The 15180-nt window shown below is 37.8% G+C and overlaps 1 protein-coding gene across 1 annotated transcript in view; it reads left to right on the plus strand.

Annotated features, from left to right (window-relative positions):
• Positions 1 to 15180, plus strand: part of pkn1a (protein kinase N1a) — a 61935-nt gene that overhangs the window by 11044 nt on the left and 35711 nt on the right. The gene's annotated exons all lie outside the window — the stretch shown is intronic.

Genomic DNA, 15180 nt, shown 5'->3' on the forward strand with positions numbered 1-15180 from the left:
AATAGGCTGGAGATCCAGTTGTGCTGATAAATAAACTCAGGCCTGAACGGACGGATGGTTAGATGGCTGGGTGGAGCTGCGAGTCTGATCACATGCAATTAAATCCACTCATCACTAAATATCCCTAAATATTTGGATTTGACACTTAAATAATGTTCTAAAGTAATAAATAGTTTTGAATGTCAGAAGTAAACTAAATGGAAATGCATCTTATCGTCTTGTATCTTAATGGAAATGCTCAAGGATAATTTGATTTGAACACATCTGTTTCAGCGTAAATGGGAAAATGAGCTCCAAGACACTTATCTGCATCTAAGCCTGAAACAATTAAGCAATTAATCACATGATGAATTAAACTGAGCTTGACAATTTCCAATCTGATATCTTTTGATTATAGATGCTATGGAATCTATTTTATTAATGGTGGTTGAGTGTGGTTTTTGTTTCCTTTTTATTTATTGTTTTTAGTTGTCATGTTTTATTTTGGATATTTAAAAGTATTTAAAATGTCTTCCAATGTGTGAAGTGTTTTTTACGAAATGAAACTTTATTTTCCCTTGAAATGGCAAACTTGCACGATTATAACAAAACAGCATTATCGCAATTTTTCATCCAGCAAAATTTGTTTTTATCTGTATCAATTATTCTTCTCAGCGTCCCATAAAGACAACCCCTTTACTCTTATTATCATACTATTTAATATAGCTCAAAATGTGATGATATAGCAGTGGTTCCCAAAGATTTTCTGGGCCCCTCTATAGATTACTATAAATCCCCCCCAGAAATAAAAAAGAAATCAACGGGGCACACACATCGTTGAACCAGACATAAACCGATACACATATTTAGTCTTCAAACTCCACTGAAATTTATTTCGCACTTCATTATGCAACAAAACACACCACAAACACATACCATAACTGTTTTTTTGTTGTTTTTTTTCATTCATCCATACCCCCCCCCCCCTTCCCCCTCTCTGTCATATAGCAACTTTTGTTTCCTTTCTGGAAAATACATTATGGATGAGCTGTAAAGATTTTCACATTTCTGCATTATTTCAAGTCCTTGATGTGTTAAGATAAGTCTTTTCTCTTGCCAGTCATAAGTTGTTTAATTATTTATCCCCTGCCAGATGGAGCAGTGGGAAAATCTGGGCAAGTGGGTTTTCTTGAGTGGTGTCAAAGTTTCATGAAGTTCAAAAGACTTTATCACATTTTTAGACATATTGTACAATATTATCTTGCATGTTTTGCCCCGGACTCGAGACTAGTTCTTTGCAATGAGTTCAGCAGTTGATCGGACTGCTGCCTTGCAGCAGGAACATCCTGGATTTGAATCCCTGGGGTTTTTCTGCATGACGTTTGAATGTGTGCACTCTATTTGTGTACTCTGGCTGTTTCCCACAGTTCAAAAACACGACTGTTGGGTCAATTGTTCACTCTAAATTTCCTTTAGGTGCGAGTGAGTGTGTGTGTGTAGGCGTGTGTGTGTGTGTGTGTGTGTGCATGGTTGTTTGTCCTGTCTGTCTCTATGTTGGCCTGTGATGGACTGGCAACATGTCCAGGGTGTCCCCCACCTACCAGTTAATGACAAATATTTATTATTCCTGAGTTTGGGTGATGTTTTTGTTTGAGATGTTGGTGCGTAAATAAAGAAAGTGGTTGCTCAGCCAATTGAACCAAACTGTAATAAACTAACTTATGAATCTAGCTTGAAATGACAAATCAAGTCCTTCAGGAAATTTGATTTACTGTATTTTTCGGACTACTACTCCCCACCCCCCCCACGGTTTGAACCATGCGGCTTACAGCCCGGTGCGGCTTTTCTGTGGATTTTTCTTCAACCACCAGGGGGCTCTTTAGCAGGAAGTGAATCATTGGAAATCAAAGAAGAAAGCGCTAATTTTCATTTAGGACGAGGACATGCTAGCAGCAGACATGACTGAGAAATGTTTTCAAATTCAGATCCCCTCATCATGGAAACCACACGAAGAAGTTCATATAATGCTGCTTTGAAGTTGAAGGCTGTCGATCTGGCAGTACAGAAAGCCAAGTGGAAAACCGAGAGCGGCGCAGATACCAGCGGCTTATAGCCCAGTATGTCTTATATATGTACGTTTCCTGTTTGTTTTTAAAAACTTTGTAGATGCGGCTTATAGTAAAATGCGCTCTATAGTCCAGAAAATACCGTAATTGGACCAGTCAAGGGTGATCTAACCTTTTCTGATTTGCCAGGGCTTCTCATAATTAGTTCAATCTGTTTTAGGTTGTTTTGTTCTGCGTGTGTTTTGTTGACATCAGAGGATTCGGATCCTGCCGAGTAAAGTGTTACTGAAAGCATCTTCATAAAACTTTTATAGCGGCCAGAATAAATTTGTAGGCGTTGTCATGATGTCACAGATAAAGAGGCTGAAAACGGGATGTAACTAAATCATGAAGGAAATGTTCTGACACCTGGTCCAGTTGCTTACAGGAGGGTGTGATCGCGTCTTTACAGGGAGATGTTTGCCAGAAAAGGTGGAGCTTAAGAAAACAAATTGAGTCAGAGCTCTTTGAACAGCAGGTGTTTTCAGATAAAACAACGTGCTGCTTAATGATTTTCCCCATATACCCACATTTCAGTGTAAATAACTAAACAATATGAACTCATAACGTGAATGCACAAGCCTGTGTGAGGCCTTGGGTCTGTTTGTGATCATTTATGAGACTTTCCCACGGCAACACGTCATTTCTGCAGTCAGAAATCAGATGTTCTCCTGCACCGGTTCCTTTATTTAGCACAAAGTATGCATGCCATCTGGTTTTAATCAGCTTCCACCATCTAAGCATTAATCAGCAAGCCTCACTGCAGCATGTTGAGCAAATGATGATATTATGCCAGAACCACCACAAGGTGGTTATCTCATCTAAAATCGAAGGTGGTTTTGGTGTTTGTCCCCTCTTCACATGCAACTGTAGTGACAAAAAGTGTTTTCCCTGCTGACACCATTTGTATGTCTCCACTTTGTTTGAGGCTCTAATTAAAGTGAAAAATGTGGGCTGCATGATTAGAGATTGAACTCAAATGCTTCTCTTCTTCACACATAATTAAGCTGTTATTACTCAGTCATCATTCCCAGATCTATTAAATAACCTGACTTAAACCAACAAAAAATAACATGAATCATTTAATTTAAAGAGGATCACATTCACTTCCCATCTACCATGAAACCAATTCCTGTCGCAATATTTCCTAGCTAAAATTCTGGTTTTATATTATCTTTTCAAGTCATTATGGATTACTCCGTGCGAGACGGTGAAAAACAAAATGCTTTTAATAATATTAAATGTTGGGATATTCAGATTAGGAGCAAATGATGTAACAGGTTAAGCCTGGTTGACTTTTTGTTCTTTGTGACTAAAATGGCTCTTGCACAACAATGTTGATGGATTTTTGTTCTTTTTATCAGCTGGAAACTGATGGCTGTCTGTGTCCAGAGAGAAACTGCTTGCAATCATAATGTTGTGAGTTTGATAGCAGCTTCATTTCTGTGCCTGATGAGTAACTGTGCCATACAATTAAAATCAGGACAAAGTAAGTGTAGTTCATGAATGGTTTTGATTATTCTGTAAAAGATCTGCTCCAGTTAATGTCATCAAGTTGCACCCCAGTTTAAGAAATTAATGCAAACATTTCCATGGCATTGTTGCTACAATTCAAAGTACTGTTAATGAAATGAAAGACGCACTTCATGAACACAGTTACTGATCTATGTTGGTGCGCTCGTCGCTTTTAGACTTGGTCCCTGTTTGCAAAACTGAAAGTTTGCTTTTAAAAAATAAAATAAAATAAAAATGTCATAATTGCAAAACTGAGCATTTCCCTTTACTGTCTGTAAAATTAGGCTTTCTTGAAAGTTCATTTTGCAAGTAAACATAGAAAAACATGTCAAGCAACAGATTGCAGGCTAGCCAACTCTAATCTAACTGCCCTGATATCTGCTGGCGTTTTTCTTTTATTGCATAAGAAATAAAACATTATATATGAATGAAACCATAAAGTTTACAAATCAACAAAATAATACCTATTTTCTACATAACATACTTAATTCATATCTACCCGTTAGTCCCAGAGTTGCACCAGAAGATTCAGAACAATAAGCAATTATAATCTGCACCACAACAAATGCAACAAAACATTTTCTTTTCTTTTATGATTGAAGAATGACTCAAGTTGCACAAAAGAACAAAGACTTCAGACTTTGTGTTCATTTAAGCCATTTTTTGGCATCACATTCCTATAAAGCAATGATTGAAATGTTTTTCAAAATCATGCCAATTCAACCACTTATAATACTGAGAGAATAACTCAAAGATTTGAGACCTGACTTGACAAAAATGACTTGCAGACATCTCGGGTAGTTTATGGTTATTTTAGAGTCTTCAGGTCTTCAGTCTTAAGATTCCAGGTCTTGGAAAACCTAGAATTAAACATGAATTCAGTGAAAATTGACTCGTGCAGAGTTTAGAAAGTCTCTGTATGTCACTACAATGCATTTTTTTACAATACAATATTTGTTATGTGTAACTTCACTTGTCAGTAAAGTTTATGAATTAGATGTTCTTGTTTTTATCTAAATTGCCTAATATGGGCCAATAAAATGGCTCATTTATTATCTTGTGTATAATCTCATTACAGCAGATGCTCACATTTGCAGATGCTAGATACTAAGGTAACTGACTGATGACTGATACTACTAAAGTAATATCAAAAAATATCATTTTTGATTTTATGATCAAAAATGGTATAACACATTGAATCATGGGTATTAATTTAATAAAGTCAATGGTAACTTTATTATGATTGTGGAGTACAGATGAATTAACATCTCCATATTTTTCTTATGTTGATTTTCAGTCACTGGAAGATAATTTGTTATGCATGTTACATGCTATTGTTAAGTTGCAACAACTGCTATTGCTAGCAGAAATACTTTTTAAAATTCAAATTGTTTTTTGATTTCCAGCCTTCAGCAGCAATTAAAAGTTCATCCTTGACTTAAGGTGGAGTTTAGCATTGTCAGTTCTGATTATATCTTAAAAGATGAGATAAAAAATAATAAAAATCCCCACTATGAGCCAGTAGCATCTCTGTGGCTAAATAATCACCGGTGCGTTCTCAGCTTGTCCCAGCAGGTCTCTAAAATACAAACAGACAGACTTGCTGCTTTCTGCTTCTGGTGCCACACCTGAGGCCAACTGTCAACGCTGGGTATGCAGTGACACACACACTCACACACACACACACACACACACACTCACTCACACACACACACACACATACACATTCAAAGCAGATGATTCCCAAAGGCGTTGTTGCGGCACATCAACATGCACTTTTCTGTCATGTTTTTCCGTTGAATGTCCCACAACGAGCCCCAAGCTAGCAGTTGCTCACAACTGCTAGCTTGGAGCACAAATGCAATGCGCTCCATCGCACGCATCTTTCCCAACACACACACACTCACTCACCCACCCACACACACATACACACACGTTGTAGGTACTAGTTTCACATGATGAAACTTGCAGCGTGACTTGCTTGGAGTCAGCTGTTAGTCATGGCTCCGCCGAAGCAACAGCAGTTGTATTAAAAAGCGACTGAAACTGGTTAGTTTCATTGTTTATTCATCTCCAGACATACTGTGGAGAGTAAGTATTAACCTAAAACTTTATTTCCATTCCAGCCTACTGAGAGAGAGTCACTTCACATTGGATTGAAACATCTTGGACAAAATACAACAGTGTTCAATTCTATTGGTGGGAATTTCCACTTCTAGTACAGAGTCTATTATCAAATGTGAAAACAAATGAACAGATGAAACCACATATTTTCAAACGCCTAATAAAAAGAAAAAATCTTTTTTTCTCAGTCTGGAGTTAAATCAGACCAAACTTATCTTGTTTTTAGTTAAATTAGAATTACAGAAATTATTTATGTTTGCTAAATGCCGGAAAACTCAGCGAGAACATTTTTATAGAGATTCTTTTGCAACTTTTTTTTTACAATTCTGGAAAAAATTGAGACAACTTTAAGTTATCAGTTCCTCTGATTTTACTCTTTATAGGTTTATGTTTGAGTAAGATGAACATTGTTCTTTTATTCTATGAACTACTGACAACATGTCTCCAAAACTCCAAGCACAAATTTAGTTTTTATTAGCAGAAAATGAGAAATTATCAAAATAACAAAGAAGATGCAGTGCTTTCAAGAATACTTATTATTCCTGGTGGTTTATGACTTGATGATTAATGTCATTGAAATAAAGTTTAGCCTATATTTTTATGTCAAGTTATTGAAATTGATTTTTTGTTTTTTGTTAAATTACTGTTTTGTTCTAAAACCAGTCAGGTGTGTGAGAAATGGTTCAAAACGTTACATTTCTTTATACTTTAGTTGACTTTATTTCTGCTGCAGAATGTATAACACTATCACGAGACATTATTAATAACAGTAATAAATTATATCATATAATGGTAAATTTAAACAGTCTTTTTTAGTATGGTTGTATTGCTCTTAGCTCCTTATGTGGTTTTGGAAAAATTTGAAAACTTGAAAATGCTTGAAATGTTCTTGAATTTTACAATAGGTAAAGTGCATGAACCCTTTACAGAAGAAGTGTCCAAATGTCTTGCACAAAGGGCCAAAATCACCAGTTGAAAGCATTCAAGGGCCACAATTAATTTTTATTTGTTAAAAATACAAAATGATTTTATTTTCTTTTTACCTCCTAGACAACAAATTAGCATGTATTCTAATTTAAAACATCGAAAAGGGGTTTCAAAGTTGTACAGTTTCTTAACATTTCAGTTTCAGTTTATTCCCAGTAACTAAAAGGAACGGTGACTAAGCCCATTTCTGTGTAAAAAGTCACTGGAGTTTTGTGGTTCTACTTGCTACGTCATTAAAAGTAAAGTAAAACATTGGTTTTGTGCCAAAACCAATTTCTCTTTTATACAAAGAGAAACACAGAAACTCTCCATCTACAGCAGAAGTTTAAAACATTGCGTACATTTGCCACTCAAAGCTACTGAGGGGACTCTTTCATTTCTCTCGGCTTCTGTTTTTATATTTAACTTTAAGCTTTGGGGCACAAGAAGCGCCTGATGCGTTCTGCGGTTTGAACCCTCAGCCTCATTCTCTCTTCCCTCTCTTGCAGTCACATATACGCTGTGACTGGCTTTTGCCTCAGGGCTGCAGGATGTGCAGAGGCCTTACGCTGTTTTCAGAGCGAACACGTTTTGAAATGCGCCGAGTAGATGTGTGTCGCAGACCATTCCAACATCAACACATGAAGCAACTCCTGCAGCTTATTATAATATTTGGTTTGGTGACGTTTAGGGTTTTAAGGTTGCTGCCCTGCTTCATGAATGTCAGACACTTTGCCAAAAGCGATCAGAGTGAACTGTTCTCCACCCGTGGACTTGAGCTTTGTTGCGACCTCGACCGCTCGGTGTCTCTGATTCCCGTCTCTTTGGCAGCGAGTCGGGCCTCCCAGCGTGCTCTCGCCTGCCCTTTTATCCATCGGTCGCCTCCTGCTTTGTGGCCCAACCGGCCTCCCTTCCTCCTCCACCTGTTTCTTTATCGTTTTTTGGCATTCCTTCTTTCTCTTCCGTCCCTCCCTGCTGTCTCTTTCTCCCTAGCTGTCCACCTCCTCCAGTCAGTCAGTCTCTCTCTCTCGGCTCAGAGGCTTCCTTGGCCTTTGTCTGCCTCATGGGGAAGGGAGTTGTTTGGCTCTTCTCTTCTCATCCCTCTCTCTGTTTGCAGGAAAAAATGAAAAGATGTGTCAGCAAGGGAGCTGGGTTGAAAGAAAACAACCAGAGGAGACCAGAGAAGTTGGGATGAAAGAGATTTATTTTTATTTAGACTTATTTCATAAGAAATAGATGTTTTTGTTTGTAAGAAATTTAATATTTTTATTGTTGAATGTTTTTTCACACACAAAAAAGGGTAAAGTAGGGTGTCGTTTTATAGTTTCAGGTGATTTTTAAGCTAGTGCATGATGTTTCCTGTCTTTCCATGCATGCTTGTCTGTTTAAATAAACATATTATTTTGGTCTAAATATGAGGAAATTATTTCTAAAACGTTCATAGCAGCCTGGCCTTGCTGAAGACTGAATTAGGAATGGATTATTTGTAACTTTGCCTGTTTTACTTTGTCCCACATAGACTGTGTTATTACAGCTGCATTCCCAAAACAGAGTGAAAAACTTCAGCTACGTAAATTAAACGCATCTTATTTTAGCTACAAACCTGAGTTTAAATCATGTACTCATCTCTGCTTTCCTGTCAAATATCAACAAAACTGGAATGCATAAAAACTTTGTCAAGGTGAAAGTGATTGGTCTGTCCGTAACTGCTCATCTGTCACCACAGTCCTTATAGGGAAATGTTGCACACCTTGTTGCATAAAAGTACCTAAAATTTTCTCCCTCATCTGGTTTAGATCTCACCAGAAAAGATCATTATTGGTAACACCAGGATGAGCTGCACACACTGCGAGTGCTTCATGTAATAAACATCATCATAAATGTCACTTAGCTCAAAGTTACTAAAAAAAAGTGATTGCCTCACAAATTAGTTCTTTTGAATACATGCATAGCATTGTCTCAAGGTTTTATTGATGAAAAGTGTATATATATATATATATATATATATATATATATATATATATATATATATATATATATATATAGCTTTATGCTACTGCTAAGCACAAACTTGCTTCCTCAGAGGTTCCTCACATGCAGATAAGTCTCAAATATTAGCTGTCGTTTGTTAAGTGTAGGGTTTGCTTTACTGCAAGTATGAACTCTGACAATGAAACCATTATACATCTTCTTTAAAACTGTGTAAATGCTGGCTGCATTAACGGTTAAGTTCAATACCACACTTTGGACACCCCTGGTTTGGGGTAACGTGATTAAAATCAGTGGTCATTCTAATCTCCGACGTGCAAAAGGTGATTGTGAACAGGGTTTTCCATATATGACCCTCATTTAAACACTATAACCAGAATATTTCCTTATATAGAAGCGGGTCAGCATTAAAGACCTAACTCGTCTTTCCTTATCGTATCGCAGCCTGAGGTCTTGCCTTGTCTTTCCTCCCTGTAGTTCCTGCCAGGTTGGCTGCTGTCACCACTCAGGCGTCTCAGGAATGCCTCCAGATGTTTTCTCTGACTCAGCCAAACTCATTCCTATCCTGTGTTCATAAACAGCAGCATTCAGGAATAGGTTGGACTTAGCTGTTAAGTGCACAGATATAAGAACAGAATCTCTTATGGTTATTTTTGCACTTTTTTTAACAGGTTGTCACAAAATCGGATCGCCCATCAACATTGGTTCAGAACTGCAGCTTTTTTCAGTAACTACCCATTTCTGGTGCGCCACAGTTCGACTAAGACACTTGAACTCAGAGGGGAAATGCAGTTGTATTAGATGGTGTGTGCAGATCTGGAGAGCTGCGTTTCTTTGAAGCTTATCTTTCGACGTACCCCAGACCTGTCAGAGCGATTACACAAACATCGCTTCTGAAGGCAGAACATGCAGACGTAAAATCTGAAGCAGGAAAGCTCAACTGAGCTGAGCGTTCTGCACTAGTTTGTATCATGACCTGTTTGGGATTCAGTTTTTATCTTGCCCTCTAAAATACTCCATGTAGTTTATTCCTGTAACACTGGAAGTAATCACACCTACAAACTGGCTAAGCTCCATTTAAAACGTCACCACAGAAATGGCTGTCTAAAGCTTGCAAAACAATGTTCAAAGTTAATTTATTTCAATTATTTTTTTATTTTTTAATTGTTAGATTTTTCTGAAACATCCAAAAGGTTGAATACTTTCTATGAGCACTATACAGTCCTGGAAAAAATAAGAGTCCACTGCACTGAACCCAATTGAAAACCTCCTGGTTATTCCACCAAATATTGATGTCTGAACTCTTCCTGTTCAAACGTTAGTATTTTTATTTGTAAATGAATATGAACTTGTTTTCTTTGCATTATTTGAGGTCTGAAAACACTGCATCATTTTTGTTATTTTGACCATTTCTCTTTCTCTGTTAATAAGCACTAAATTTTTGCTTAGAATTTCAGAGACATGTTGAGTATTTCATTTTACTCAAATATATACCAATAAAAAGTAAAATCAGAGAAACTGATCATTTTAAGTGGTTTCTTAATTTTTTCCTGAGTTGTATACATACTTTTTCAGTTCAGTTCCTCAAATAATTTAAGTATTGCATTAGAACAAGAATCCTTTCAAGGTTGTTGTTTCACTTGTTGCTTATGTAACCTATTTTTCCCCCCCACACTTTTTACCTCCACTTAATTTTCTGTAGTTATGTTTGGAGACAACTTTGTGAAGAGTTAATTTCTTTATTAATGACTTTTTGTGGCGTTCCCTTCCTGTGAAGGGTGTTATTGACTATAACCTGAGCTGTCTTGCTCATGATTTTTCTATGAAGTCTTCATTTCAGAATATTGATGTAATATGACATCATTAGCTTCGATTCCATTGACCATATAATTGCACAGGTTGAAATTTTGCAAATAAATTGACTTAATGAAAACTTGACAATCTCAAAAAACTAAACCGTTGATCAAGGATGAGGTGCTTTCTTTTACAAAACTGCAATGGGAACACTTTTTTTTTTTTTGTAACACACAAGTTGCATAATCAGTAACCAGATGTTATCACTGGTTCCAACCATGAAGAAGAAAACTACAGGAAGTAGTCGGGGCATAGTTTGTTTTCACATGTGATCGGTGACCGGCCAATTTTTACATGTGAAGCCGATCTTATCCACCGATGTTATCAACCTCAGCCAAGGTCTTAAAATCACCCACTGTGCTTTTCTTTTCTCCTGTGAGAGGTTTGACTGACAAACCACCTGACCAGGTCATGTCTGCCCATTTACAGTTAACAATAGTCACCCCATTGTTGCCATTCAGCAACTTTCTTGATATATTGAGCAACACTTCAGACAAAAACAATTTTATCGGCCAAAATCGGAATCAGCAGGTTGGTTTTTTTAAAAGATCAGTAATTGGCGATCGGCCAGGAAATTGCAATATGTGAACCCTAATTTTCACCTCTATTTTCTCTTTATCTTAATATTCCAAAAAATTACTTACGGCATCCATCAAGGGCAGGTAGAGACCAATCGGCTATGGAATATTTATGGTCATGTTACACGTGTATAAAACGGTGTTGTGTCTTTTTTGGGGAGTGTATGGAGGCTGACTGACGGCAGTGGAGGTTGTCGGCGGCTCAGCAGGGATTGGACAGTGACTGATGGGTGTCGGCTCTGTTCACTGAACACGTCTGGTGCAGACGCTGATGGACGGGGCACCTGCTGTGCTGAACCCCCTCTTCTTGCTGCTGAGGAGGAATCAATAGGGCTGGTGAGAATGCCAGACTCAGCAGGTTCATTGTCATCGGATAATAGAAAAGAAAGGGGGTCTTTTTTTGCCTCAATCGGCCCCCCAGTCTCAATGTGACTTTAACCTTCCTCAAAGATTATTCTAAGATTGCTTCCACTCCTAATATTTGACTCCACATGGTTCTTGTTTTTATTTTATTTTACTTTTATTAAAGTCTAAAGCAGGTCGTCACCATCTTCAGTTTCTCCTGGTCTCCTGGCTGAGTCCTTACCAAAGTGCTTCTCTTTAACTAGAGATGCACCAAATAGTTTGAATGATTTTCCCTTTTCTAGTTTTTAGAAAACTTTGGTCTCCTGAAATGTTATTTTTAATAACGTGAATAAAGATCATTCAAGCACTAAAAAATAGAATTTTACATATATCATGTAGACGGGTGACGATACACTGTGTATTAGATCATAAAACTCGATGTTACGATTATTTGAATACAACATTATATTGGTATCTTGTATCGGCAGCTAGCAGAGTTAGCAGGGCTCACTGAAAACATAATTTTTTCTATCTTTGTTTTAGTTTAAAAGCAATCAGGGTTTGCTGTGGTGGCGCAGGGGTTAAGCACAACCCACATAAGGAGGCCTTAGTCCTCGACGCGGCCGTCGCAGGTTTGATTCCCGGCCTGGCGACCTTTGCCGTATGTCTTCCCTCTTCTCTCATTACCCACTTTCCTGTCAATTAACTATCAAATAAAGGCCACAAGAGCCAATAAAACCATTTAAAAAAAGCAGTCAGGGTTTATACAGGTCAAAAATAGAATGATTTAATTACATCTGTAGTAATTTTTAAAGCCAGCCCAAATTCATAGGGCATATTTTTAGAGAAGCAGTATCTCACCAGGTTCCTGTCATTTTTCACCAGATAAAACTCAAAGTATTTGAACTGAAGCTGTTCTTAGAAGGAAGATTTTCAGCTGCTGCTGTTCTCTATTATTTTAACAACACTGAATGGTTTGGAGGTGAAACGAAAGACAAACATTTTCTTTTCAGTTGTTGTTACAGTAAAACATGAAACTACAGTAGACTCCTGGTATTCACGGAGGATTCTAGCTGTGCACAGCTTGAGTCCTCCGTGAATACCTGATACTAACTATAGAAGTGCTTTACATTTTAATAGTTTGAAAACCAAATACACCTTAACATGCATTAATACGCACATTGGAAACCGTCTTAGCACTATTTCAGAAACAAATTGTCTTCCTTATTTCCAATCTTGAGGGTTCATCCAATCAGCGGCAACAAAAATAAATGGTGCTCTGGGATTGGCTGTCTTCCAAACAATAACCAGTAGCGTATCTCAGTTTCCCAAGTTGCAGTTTGTTTGAAATATTTCAGATGCGCTCTAGGAAAAACATCCGCAGATAGGCAAATTTTCCAAGAATAATTTGGAGTCGTCACAGAAAAATCCAAAAATAGGTGAATCTGTGAATATTGAACCGTAAATAAATGAGCATTCACTTCTTTGCAAACCCTGACTGTTCAAGACACACTAGATCAATAAAGAGCAACGAATTAGCACTTTCTTTTGTATTGTAGCTAATAAGACTACATTAATTACGTTTTTATTGAAACAGACTTTTTTTTTTCTCCACATCTCTGAAGAAACTTGATAAAACTGGTGTTCACCAAAACATGCGGTGACGTTTCCAGTCTGCTTTCTTCGACTGGAATGACAGATCCAGTGCAACTTGTGATGGGTGTGACCCAGACAAAGCTTCAAAGCGTGGATGTCGCAATTCTTCCAAAAAAAGTCCCTGGGATTTGGTTCAATTTGTCCATCTGTGTTTGTTTTGCCTAAAGTTATTCCTTCAAAGCAAACCAACAAAAACTGTTGCATTTGTTCTGATGGAACTGAATCAATACACATTAATAATGGAATAAAAATTTCACTCTGGCCTTATGGTTGTTTCTCAGTTGACTTAATTTGTGGTGCTCAAGCTTTAATTCAGGTGAGATTCGAATCCTCCTCCTGGATGTTTGCACAAGAAAACTGCTTAGTGACACAGCAGGGGAGGATATGCCTTATAGGAGGAGGAGGGATGGTTATGAAATATACCCATCTCATGTTCTTCCCCTGGGCATTTCATCCATTTGGCAGCTATATGCAGTAAACAGAGGTTTGTTTGTCTTTTGCCTTTTACTCCAGATTCCACTCAGCTCTCCATGAGGCAGATGCTGTTTGTTTCTGAGTCCAGCTCCTCTGTTCAGACAGTGACATTTTCAGTGGGTTCCTTTGACCTGGAAGGGATTGTTTATGTCTCCCATTGCAAAGTCAATTCTTGAAAAACTCAACATTTGGTCTGGTTGGTCTGTCTTCCTTATGAACAGTTGTGGGGACAGTTTCTGTCCACTCTTGCCCTGTATTGCAGCCTCTGTCTGGCTGCTGATTCATTGTTGTTTTCCATCTTGTTCTGCCTCTCTCCCCCCTCTCTTCCTGTCCTCACATTGCTCTCTCTTCAGCTCTGTGCTTCAGCCTCTTTCTTTTTGTCATGAGTGACTGGACACGCGTCCCTTTGCTCTTGTGCGCTTTAAAATAATGAGCCAATGGATTTATGCTCTGAGGAAGTTTCTTTATTTTATTTTACTATAGTTCTTGTCAGGACTCCATCCATGTGTTGTCTTCACTTCTTTTCTTCTCCCCATCCAGACAGTTTACTTGACAAGAACAGGAAGTTGTATTTCCCGTTGGTTTGACTTTTCAGAAAAATTACTAGGAACTGAAGACGTCTGCAGGAAATGACCTACAAGTTCCAGTAAATAAATTAGCTTGAGTTTTCTTCTGCTGATGTCACTGCCTTTGGGACTGAACCACAAAAATAGCTAAGCTCTCCTGTAGCTGAAATTAAAAGTTACAAGATGTTATGGTGAGATGACGTCAGATTAGTCTAATTGTGGCTTTATAAATTGAAACATTTGGGAAATATGTCTGTACGTTATCTGATTACTTTTTTTTTTTTTTTGCACAAAATCATTCTTGGGTCATGAGATTCTAATCTGGACAGTTCTGCCTGTTTTGAGCTCCTTCCAGAATTAGATGTTTTAGGTCGTCTTGTCACTTTAAATTCAAAAAAGCTGCTGCTGGCCTTGCAGCCTAACTCAATATTCCACTCTGTACACGTGAAAGTGACTGCAAACAGATGCTCAATTGTACAACTGCACATTTATGACCCTGAGTCAGACCCAGATGCAGAAGAAGAAAATGTGCATGTTGTTCATTGTAGCCAACAGCAGAGCATGTAGCTGACCAAACAGGCTTGTCTACTAATAATGAAGTGGGCGGAGCTACTCTTCAGTTGCAAGGCGATGGGCAGTGCCAGGAGATTAATGTTGGAAGATTTTTGAAACCGCTTGTTTTCCAAACACCAAGAAACATTAAGTTATTGCCAGAAAATGACTAGGTGTTTTTGTTCTCACTTGGACTGTTTCTAGAAGTACAAAAAATGTGCACAAAGTGAATTTTGCATAATCGGTCCCCTTTTTTAATGCTGGTCTGATATCGATGTTGGCCCAGAGTTTTGTCAGCGCATCCCTAACGAGAAGTCTGCTTTAGAAAACAGCTCTTCCTAATTGAGGGAAATTTGTGAATTTTTAAATCTTTGCAGCTGATAAAAAAATAAAGATAAAACCATTACAACAGTTGGGAATGGCATTGGTAAAGATATTTACAGAATGTGGCGTACACTTCAAAGACTGCGGTAAACA

Source organism: Gambusia affinis, linkage group LG04 (genome assembly GCF_019740435.1).
Source record: "Gambusia affinis linkage group LG04, SWU_Gaff_1.0, whole genome shotgun sequence".
Lineage (NCBI taxonomy): Eukaryota > Metazoa > Chordata > Actinopteri > Cyprinodontiformes > Poeciliidae > Gambusia > Gambusia affinis.